At 36.4% G+C, this 10,950-nt stretch overlaps 1 long non-coding RNA gene across 1 annotated transcript; it reads right to left on the bottom strand.

Moving 5' to 3' along the window:
* Positions 1-3,797: 3,797 nt before the first annotated feature.
* Positions 3,798-8,807, bottom strand: LOC112766278 (uncharacterized). Its single transcript, XR_003184232.2, has 9 exons — positions 8,435-8,807; positions 7,998-8,084; positions 7,597-7,674; positions 7,413-7,471; positions 5,584-5,628; positions 5,109-5,296; positions 4,881-5,020; positions 4,533-4,621; positions 3,798-4,217 (listed from the first exon to the last, which is right to left on the bottom strand). It is a non-coding gene; the product is annotated as an uncharacterized lncRNA (long non-coding RNA).
* Positions 8,808-10,950: the final 2,143 nt, after the last annotated feature.

Here is a 10,950-nt window from a genome sequence, read left to right as displayed (position 1 = left end):
AGAATTTTTACAAATAAATTTCCATTGTAAGTATAACTTCTAGACCGACAAGAATTCTTTTCTTACAAAAGTTTTGTTTGTCACTTAAGCAAACCCAATAAAAATAAATAACCGAAGTATTTAAACCTCGGGTCGTCTTCTCAAGGAATTGCAGGGAGGTATGATTTATTATTGGTTATGTAAAAAGATATGTTTTTAGGTTTCTTAAAATAAGGAACAAGTAATTTAAATGACAAGAAAAATAAATTAATAATAATAAAATCTCTTGACAAGGTATCAGAACTTGAAGTCCTATCCTAGTTATCCTTATCAGGTGTGAAGAGAATTGGATTCTGCTCCCACTTTTAATTAACCCTTGCAAAACAAAGGAAAGTCAAGTGGACAAATTAATTTGATCCTCAGGTCCTAGTCAATTCCTAAGAAAAGAATTCCAATTTCAATTAACAGCTGTGTTGATAACTCAAGTGTTATAAATTACTTAACCAAGGCCAAAAGGGGAAAATATCTTAAATTAAATTAAAAGCATTCATAAATAGAATAAAATAATCATAAACTGAAATACCTCAAATTATATTAAATAAAGAAATCAATTCTAACATGAAGTTCATAAGCCAAATTGAAAAGATAAATAACAATTAAAGTAATAGAATAAATAAAAGTAGAGAATAAATTAAAGGAACATTGAGCCTGTGATTGAAAAGAAGTAGCCTAAACATAATAGAAATCCTAAATCCTAATCCTAAGAGAGAGGAGAGAACCTCTCTCTCTAAAACTATATCTAATCCTAAAATTGTGTATATGAAAGTATGTCTCTGATGTTTGGATGCATTCCCCCAATTTATAGCATCTAATCTGTGTTTTCTGGGCTGAGAACTGGGTCAGAAACAGCGGCCCCCAGCGATTTCTGGTACGTACAAGTTGCTGCAAAGTGACGCGGAAGCGTCGTCCACGCGTTCACGCGGATTGTGTTTTTGCCAGGTCACGCATCCACGTGATCCACGTGTTTGCGTCGCCTGGCTTCGGAGTAGTGGTGAGCGGATAATTTATACACTTTTTGGCATTATTTTTAGTATGTTTTTTAGTATGTTTTAGTTAGTTTTTATTATATTTTTATTAGTTTTTAAATAAAAATCACATTTCTGGACTGTACTATGAGTTTGTGTATTTTTCTGTGATTTCAGGTATTTTCTAGCTGAAATTGAGGGACCTGAGCAAAAATCTGATTTAGAGGCTGAAAAAGGACTGTAGATGCTGTTGGATTCTGACCTCCCTGCACTCGAAGTGGATTTTTTGGAGCTACAAAAGCCCAATTGGTGCGCTCTCAATTGCGTTGGAAAGTAGACATTCTGGACTTTCCAGAAATATATAATAGTCCATACTTTGCCCGAGTTTTGATGGCTCAAACTGGCGTTCTAAGTTAGCATAAAAATTCTGGCGTCAAAACGCCAGAACTGGCATAAAAGCTGGAGTTAAACACCCAAACTGGCACAAAAGCTGGCGTTTAACTCCAAGAAAAGTCTCTACACGTGAAAGCTTCAATGCTCAGCCCAAGCACACACCAAGTGGGCCCAGAAGAAGATTTCTGCATTAATTGCTTATTTCTGTAACCCTAGGCTACTAGTTTTCTATAAATAGGACCTTTTGCTATTGTATTTTCATCTTGGTTCTTCTGGTTCCCTCTCTGGGGCCGAAGCCAATGATCACCATTATCACTTTTGTATTTTCAACGGTGGAGTTTCTACACACCATAGATTAAGGTGTGGAGCTCTGCTGTTCCTCATGAATTAATGCAAAGTACTATTATTTTTCTATTCAACTCAAGCCTATTTCTGTTCTAAGACATCCACTCATTCTTCAACCTGACGAATATGATGATCCATGACACTCATCACCATTCTCACCTATGAACGTGTGCCTGACAACCACTTCCATTCTACTTGCAATAGCTTGAGTGCGTATCTCTTAGCCTCCTGATTCATGACGCATGGTTGCCTCGCCTGACAACCGATCCTTCCATTCCATGAGATCAGAGTCTTCGTGGTATAGGCTAGAATTAATTGGCAGCATTCCTGAGATCTGGAAAGTCTAAACCTTGTCTGTGGTATTCCGAGTAGGATCTGAGAAGGGATGACTGTGACGAGCTTCAAACTCGCGAGTGTTGGGCGTAGTGACAGATGCAAAAGGATCAATGGATCCTATTCCAACATGATCGAGAACCAAGAGCTGATTAGCCGTGCGGTGACTGCGCATTTGGACCATTTTCACTGAGAGGACGGGAGGTAGCCATTGACAACGGTGAAACCCAACATAAGCTTGCCATGGAAAGGAGTATGAATGATTGGAATAAGACAATAGGAAAGCAGAGGTTTAGAAGGAACAAAGCATCTTCATACGCTTATCTGAAATTCTCACCAATGAATTACATAAGTATCTCTATCCTATTTTATGTTTTATTCATCTTTTAATTATCAATTCTCCATAACCATTTGAATCTACCTGACTGAGATTTACAAGATGACCATAGCTTGCTTCAAGCCGACAATCTTCGTGGGATCGACCCTTACTCACGTAAGGTTTATTACTTGGACGACCCAGTACACTTGCTGGTTAGTTGTGCGGAGTTGTGATAAAGAGTTGAGATTACAATTGTGCGTACCAAGTTGTTGGCGCCATTGATGATCACAATTTCGTGCACTAAGCAGCTATGGAAAATTATATATCGTTGCAAAGCCCCGGATGTTAGCTTTCCAATGCAACTAGAACCGCGTCATTTGGACCTCTGTAGCTCAAGTTATGGTCGATTTAGTACCAGGGGGTCAAGCTGCACAGCTTTAGTAGTTTCTTCAGTTTCTTGTATTCCTTCCACTTTTGCATGCTTCCTTTCCATCCTCTAAGCCATTCCTGCCCTGTAATCTCTGAAATCACTTAACGCACATATCAAGGCATCGAATGGTAATAAGAGAAGATTAATATTAGCAAATATAAGGCCAAAGAAGCATGTTTTCAATCATAGCACAAAATCAGGAAGGAGAATGTAAAACATGCATTTTGTATGAACAAATGTATGAAAGATTGATAAAATCCACTCAATTGAGCACAAGATAAACCATAAAATAGTGGTTTATCAACACTCATTATGGATGGGACCAGCAAAGATGGGAGGAGCCTCAAGGAATTGATCACTCCTATTGGCAACAACCTCCGGATACTCATAGGTACACTACAAGAAAACCAGGATTTTGCTACGCTTTTAAAGCGTAGCGAAAAGTGGGAAAAAGCGTAGCGATAGCTTTTCGCCACGCTTTTTGAGCAACCGGCACGCTTTTGAAAGGGTCACAACTGTTAGCGTGCCGGTTGCTCTATCACCACGTTTTTTTTGTCGCCACGCTTTTATCTATTGCCACGCTTTTAAACGTGGCCATATGCGAGAGGATATGGCTACGCTTTTAAAGCGTGCCAGTAGCTAGATATGGCTACGCTTTTAAAGGGTGCCAATAACTAGAGATACGGCTACGCTTTTAAAGTGTAGCAAAGTCGTGAGATATGGCTACGCTTTTAAAGCGTGCCAATAGCTAGAAATATGGCTACGCTTTTAAAGCGTGCCAATAGCTAAAGGTATAGGTACGCTTTAAAGCGTGGCGAAAAGTGGCTGCTGTATGGAATAGCTACCCTTTTAAAGTGTGGCGAAAAGTGGCTGCTGTATGGAATTTGTTGAAGTTCAATTGTTTTTTTTTTAATCTTCATAATAAAATCTAACAAAATTCATAAATAATGTAAAATTTAAACAATATAAAACCTTCATAACAATTTTAATTACTATTAACAATATAAAACCTTCATAAACTTGTACACCAAATATAGTGATTGATCACATGACAAGCTCTAACAAAAAATCAAAGTGATAACAACTACCCATAAATTTGTAATACATGCATTACAATTCCAATAACTATTACATTATCTACATCCTCTAAAAACTACAAAATACCCTTCCTTCTTGTGATGTCTTGCTGGTCATCTGAGATATCATAGACCAACCCTTTCCATCTGTCCGTATCTGTCTACTTGTCCTCATCGATCGCCACAATCTTGAAGCTTCCGGAGGAAACCCTGCTACTGCTGTGGATTCTTGAGGTAACCTTCTTCAAGTTGCTTCCGAAGAAAGCTGATGAATTGGGAACTGATGAAGCCACAGCTCCAGAACCATTCAAACTCACCTGCAATGTAAAATTACATTATTCTCTTGTTATTTAAGAGTTACTACTCTATTCAAAACTCTAATCCAGTTTTTTTAAGTATACAAGAAATCATGAACCGCATCTAAATATATTAACTCACAAATTAATGATATGTATGTATCCATAGTCCGCATGATCATTATTTTTCTAATTTGGTATCTATAACTGATTACTAATTCACACTGCATCCAATCCATTTACTATCCTAATCTTATACATAGTTTAAAACTAGAAGTGATAAATTGAGTGAATAGAATTAATTGAAAGTAACAAAGTAAGGTAAAAGTATCATACTGGAGTTCCTTTGATAGCTCCTATGGTTGAAACTGAAGCAGCCATGGCTGTGTTATTGTCCTTGTAGCAGCAGAGAGTAATTGAACTTACTACAGAGGAAATAATAAACACTATAATGAATACTCATTAGTTGGCAAAGCAGTCCCCACCATGCCCAAACCCTTTTTCCCTATTTTTTAGCAACTAGAATCTGTGACGATTGGTCAACCTTAAGTTCAAACTATAGTAATCTAATTATATATTGCACGGGTAAGACAAATCCATTTTTTCCCCAATATTCAACCAAATGGCTAAGTGGACAGAAAAGAAAGTAAAAGAATAAGGTGGAAACAGAGTTCATGAACTCACAGATCTATCAAATTCCAACATGAAGCATCTTTTTACATCTTCTTTGGTAGGTTTGCAACCACAGCGATCACGTCTGGAAGTGAGATATGAGAATTTAGCATGTGTAATGCAAAACAGCAACCTCCTCCAACTTGATCTCACTAGAAAAAATTCAGGAGAACATCATGGAACTCATAAGTGAAAAAACATCAAGGGGAGACATAAATATAAAGAATCAACAGAACATACTTTGGGGATTTCATGTAGCTATCCCATCTGTGTGCACCATTTGGACGAAGATGATCTTGTATACAGGCAGCTGATTTACCATTTTCGTAAGTCAAAAAGTAGTTTGGATTCCCACGTACAAAATCTTTGTAATTTCCAAAGTATATATCTTTTGGAAGATGGTCATAATTCTTCTTAAACATTGATAGCTGAATCAACAGATCAGGAGAAAATGAAGGAGATAGAAGTATCAATGCCAAAACATGCAACTGCATTTACGACTATCTTTTCTAACTAAATTAAGTGATTCATTTCCCTCTACTAAGCCTTAAAAGTAAAACCAAATAGAAAAATAGATCTTCATGATTCTAAAAGTCAAAATTCCTTTTGTTATTCACTGATTCTACAAACTCAAGTACTCCAAAGGGTTCTTTGTTAAGTAATAAGTAGAACAGAAACTTCTGGCAAAGGACTATGTACAGCTTCAGCAACTTACCTCACTAAAAATTTCTTTAATATCATCTCGCTCAACACTGCTCTCCTGAAAACCATAGACACAAGCATTATTACACCTAAGATCTAACTAATCTAGTGTTTATTTAATTTGCGATAGAGAAAATTGAATAAGGGAGACAAAAATGAAAATTACAGTCTAATCAAGCTTGAAAGTTTTTCATATGACATGGTTGAAAGATAGAATTTCATCACTAACATTTTTTAGCCACCAGAAAATAAACCCTAAACCTAAAAGTGATTATGTCCTTGTAATATGCATGACAATGATCTTTTCTAATTGTTTTAGATTCTCAAATAATTTCCCCTTCCTAGCTCCCTGATAAGATAGAACTTTTATTCATCATCACACATTGAAAGCAAAACTGTTTCTCTGAATATCATCTTAGTCATCACCCACCATGAAATTTCAATTGATTTTTTTTAATAAAAAAGGGAATCTAATAATGCACTTAAAATAATGGACAATATAAATATGAATTGGTATATGTTAGGTTATTATGGGATAATATTGTGTTAGTGATAGATACACGTACATATTATATACCTTATTCATTAGATTAGACATATATAATATTAGTTTTAATATAAAAAAAAGTACATTAAAGATTGAGAGAAAGCACAGTAATGAGATATGGAGGTCTCTCTCTATAAAGTAGCAGTGAGCCGACAGAGAGAATCGAAATGATATAAGGAAGGGAATTTTTTTATTAATACGACAGAGAATTATTATGAAATTCTATTTTTTAAAAATTTAAAATTATTAAATAAACATATAAATAATTATATATATAAATGACCACTCTGAAGAAAATGATTAAGTGATCATTATTCATAGTACATTAACTTGTTTAAACTAAATGTTTTGAAGTTATATATTTGATTTATACATTATTAGTCACATTATTATTATGAATTTATCATTAAGCAACAACACAATGTATTATCTGCGCTCCAAACATATAGAAACTAAAAAAAATAACGATACACACTGAACATTTTTCCAAATTTAGCTTAGAATGTTGAAAATAAGATGATTCCCTATAAGGTGGATATAACTGTCGGCATAACGTGAAAAGTGTCTCATGTTAAAGGACAAGAGTGCATAGTATATATTTGTTCCTGGGATCCTAGCAACGGCATATCCAAGGTCATATTTATGCTATAAAGTAATCTAATAAAATCAATTCACAGACAAATACATGTATATTTCATACATTACGTGGTTATGATAATTAGGTTTAAGAAGGGAGGGAGGTCTACTTTGGAGGACCGTACCCCATGGCCCCATTGGAATAGAAAAGCAAAGGTTCAAATCATGTGTATATAGTATAGTATATACCCCTACAATGTATTTGTCTTTACTCTTTACCATATATAGCAGCATGTGAATTTGGATCAGATACACTCAAATAAGATAATTTCACATGATTTGATTTATTTCACCCTACTCTTCACATATATGGCTATGTACTTTGGCACCTTCCTCAAGAGGTAAATATTTCTACAACACAATCAAAATCAGCCAACTTTAACTGCTTTTCTTTTATTTGTTTTGGTCAGGAACTGCTTTTTCTGAATTCTGCTTTCATACATCATTTCTTAAATTTTGGCGCCATGCCTCATTTTAGGTGGATTAATCAGCTTTTTTTTTTGGTCAAGTGATTAATCAGCGTTAAAACTTGATAAAACAGAGTCACAAAAAAAAACTTAACAAAAACAAAACCTTTTTTCTGCATTAAAAACAAAACTTGGATCAACTACCAAAACTAGAAAGAAAACTAGATCCAAAGCAGCCACATCTTGACTTACTTGTCACAGCCTCCGGAGAAAACCGGTGTTCCATCATCCTTCTAAGTGGAGCACAAAACCTTAAACAATAAAAGAGAACATTAATTATAATGCCATCTCAGTTCAAAAGAAATTTTCAGTAATACCACTAATAATAATTTTTTCTTTTTCTTTTTTTTTAATAAAATGAGCTGAAATTCATTACTGGTTGGTCATGAGATGTTGAAGCCTTGGGTGTGCTGTTGATAACAGTTCCATTCCTTGCAACCTCCCAACATCGAACCTACGATATTGACAAAAGAAATTCACCAAAAAAAAAAACATTTGTCTATCAAACAATTAAACACAACATAAGAGCCTTTTCTTCACATAAATTTAAAGAGCTGGTTTAGTTTCAAAAGTATTTTCTGTCACCATTTCTTCTTTCTAATACTAATTATAAAAAACATCATATCCCTTTCAGTTTGAGAAGTTAATCGTAAAAGCAAGAAACACCAAAAAGATAACATTGTGACAATTTTTCTTTTGTGAACTAACATTAAAAAATAGAAATAACACAAAACATTAACAAAAAAATATGCCCTAATATCCAAGTCAAACTCAAACCTGGTTATCCCATGAAGTAGCGACAACAAAATTGGCCCTGGGACTGAAACAAAGGCTGGAAATTGAATCACCAGGCGGCTGGGTTACCTAAAAAAATTGCAACCACAAATTAACAATAACCAAAATGATAATAATAAAGAAAGTGGACATTTTGAAGAAAAACAAGGACAGAATCTACCGAAAGAAAGAGAAAGAAGATTTTAATAAATCAATTCAGAGTTTAATAACATCAGTTCTGTTCTATTCGATAATTCCATAGCACCCAAAAATAATATTAACCAAAAAAAAAAAAATCAATTCAACTAACACATTCAACAAAACACAACCACAACCAACTCATATGCACTGATTTGATTACAGAGACTTGCTACTTAAATTAAACTTCAACTCTCTTTTGTTATCTGGTTTGATTACAGACTTTAATAAATAGGGCTTACCAACTCTCAAAATCAGCAATGAAGCATCGATGGAAGGGGCCCCGGCCTGCACGAAAAAGGGAGTGGCGGGGAAGGGGTTAGGGGTTTGCAGTGACGGAAGGAAGCAGCGGCAAAGGGAGCATCGACGGCGGGTTTGCGACGGCAAGTGAGCAGAGGGAGTCACCGCATGAGAGAATCACCACAGAAGGAGGGTTAGGGGCGCCGGAAGAGGGATTTCCGGTGGAGGCATTGCGAGCGCAGCGATGTTCTTCACGGAGTGTCGTCGTCGCGGAGTTAGGGTGAGGGTGAGGCACGATGAAGAGAGGGCTTAGGGTTATCTTCTGAACGAAATGGGGCTTAATGTTTGAAAGAGGAGTTTGGGCTTAGGGTCTTTGAATAAAGAACGAGCGAGCTCGTTGAAAGATTTTAATTTGAAGTTATAACTTTAAGACATTTTAATTTGAAGGGTACGAGCTCTTTGAAAATTTTTTTTGGGGGAGTCTTTTGGCCACACTTTTGAAGCGTGCCAAAAGGCTTTTTGGAAATGGCTACGCTTTTAAAACACCACAATAGTAAACCCCTGTCGCTACGCTTTAAAAGCGTGCCGGTTTCTCTCTATGGCTACGCTTTTTAAGCGTGGAAAAAAAAACGTAGCCAAATCTCGCATCAATTGCCACCCTCATAAAAGCGTGGCCATTGATCCTTTTCGCCACGCTTTTGAAGCGTAGCAAAAAAAATGTGGCCAAATCTCTATACAATCGCCACCCTCATAAAAGCGTGGCCATAGACCACTTTTGGCCACGCTTTTAAAGCGTAGCAAAAAAAAATGTGGCCATAGGCCTTTTTTCTTGTAGTGGTATAATCACCATCCTAATGCATGTCAATTCAATGGCTATGGTGAAACTTTATGTGAAAATTAACTACCACCATCATATGCCTATGACTCTTATCCTCAACACGAACCTCAACCATTCTCACAAGCCTCTCATTACCAAACACCTTCCTATGATCCACATCCATCACATGACCAATCACCCATACCATATTCTTATGACTATTATGAGCAAGAACCTTTGGAACCACCACAACCATATCATGACTACTATAAAGAACCACCTCAATGCACACCATCTCCATACCCTTACCAAGAAGAACCACCTTCCTACTATGAACCCTTTCTACAAAATAATGAACCCTCTTATCCACCCCAAGCCCCAATAGATGACTCTCTCACCTTGCTACTTCAAGGCCAAGCGGATATGCAAAGGAACACCCTAGAGTTTGTGACTAACTTGACTAAGGTAGTGTATACTTTAGTCTACCAATGCTTGAATACTCAAGGTGCTTCCATAGCTACATGTGAAGAATCAATTGAAGAGCATATCATGAAGGAGAGATTGGAAACTCCGGTGGGAAATTAGGGATGCTATTTTGTGTTAGAACAATTGAAGGAACCTATGATTGTTGAAGAAAAGGAAGAAGTGGTTGAAGATTTAGGAGATGTTGAAAGTGCATGGGAAGGTAGCATCATAGAACACTTTTCCAAGAAGCTTGATATTGATGTTGAGGAGGGTGCGCAACCTCCAAGGCATATCATAGTTGGAGACTTGAAAGAGGTTTATCAAGAAATAGATTCAATCATGGGTGAATTTCTATCTACAATTGAATACTCTCCCATTGGACATGGAGTTGAAACTATGGAAGAATATGCACAACCTTCCATACCCTTGGTGAGCAATAAAGAAGAGAGTGAATTGGAAGAGAGCCACCAAAAGGAAAAAGTTGGTATGGTGTATATCGAAATTGAAGAATATAAAGAGGTTGATCAAGAGATGGATTCATTCATTAATGAATTCCTATCCAAAATTGAATCACCTCCCATTGGGCAAGAAATCAAAGTTCTTGAAGACAACACCAAGTCAAGTGATAAAAGGGAAAAGGCTAAAATTGAAAAAGCTTGCGAAGAGGTGGAAACAACTAAAGAAGAGCCTAAAGAAGTAGACCTCGCATTGTCTAAGTGTGGGGAGGTCTCCCTCCCCAAGTCACCATCCAACACAACATTCAGGTGGGTAAAATTCTTATCCCTAACCTTTACTTTCTCACTTGAATATGGTTTGATTGAAAATGATGGTCAACTTAGAGCTCTTTGTGGAGTTAAGAGTAGGAAAAAGTTGTGTAGTGGTTGGAAACATCACTCTAAGTTCATGATGGTTGCTTGCTCAAAGTTGTATAGTAATGATTGGTGGAGAACCAAATTGCATGGGTCTAAGAAGTTGTTTGGAAGCTTCTTTGAGAATTCCAAGGTCATGCCACCCGGATGGAATAATGATGACCAATTTAAGGACGGATGTCAAAACAAAATGTGAGATCCCGAATCGCACAAGGAAAATCAAATTTGGGAGCCCATGGTTTGTGAAGAACTCCATCCAAGCTTGAAGATATTAAAATTGAAGAATGGAGCTTATTGGAGATTCAAGCATTGGTGGAAGTTCAAAAATAGTTTCAAGCACAAGCCACCTTGAAAGGAGCTCCCCATA

This window comes from Arachis hypogaea, chromosome 17 (assembly GCF_003086295.3).
Source record: "Arachis hypogaea cultivar Tifrunner chromosome 17, arahy.Tifrunner.gnm2.J5K5, whole genome shotgun sequence".
NCBI classification, from domain to species: Eukaryota; Viridiplantae; Streptophyta; class Magnoliopsida; order Fabales; family Fabaceae; genus Arachis; species Arachis hypogaea.
Note: the sequence above shows the minus strand (reverse complement) of the source record. Positions and strands in the feature narration are given on the sequence as shown.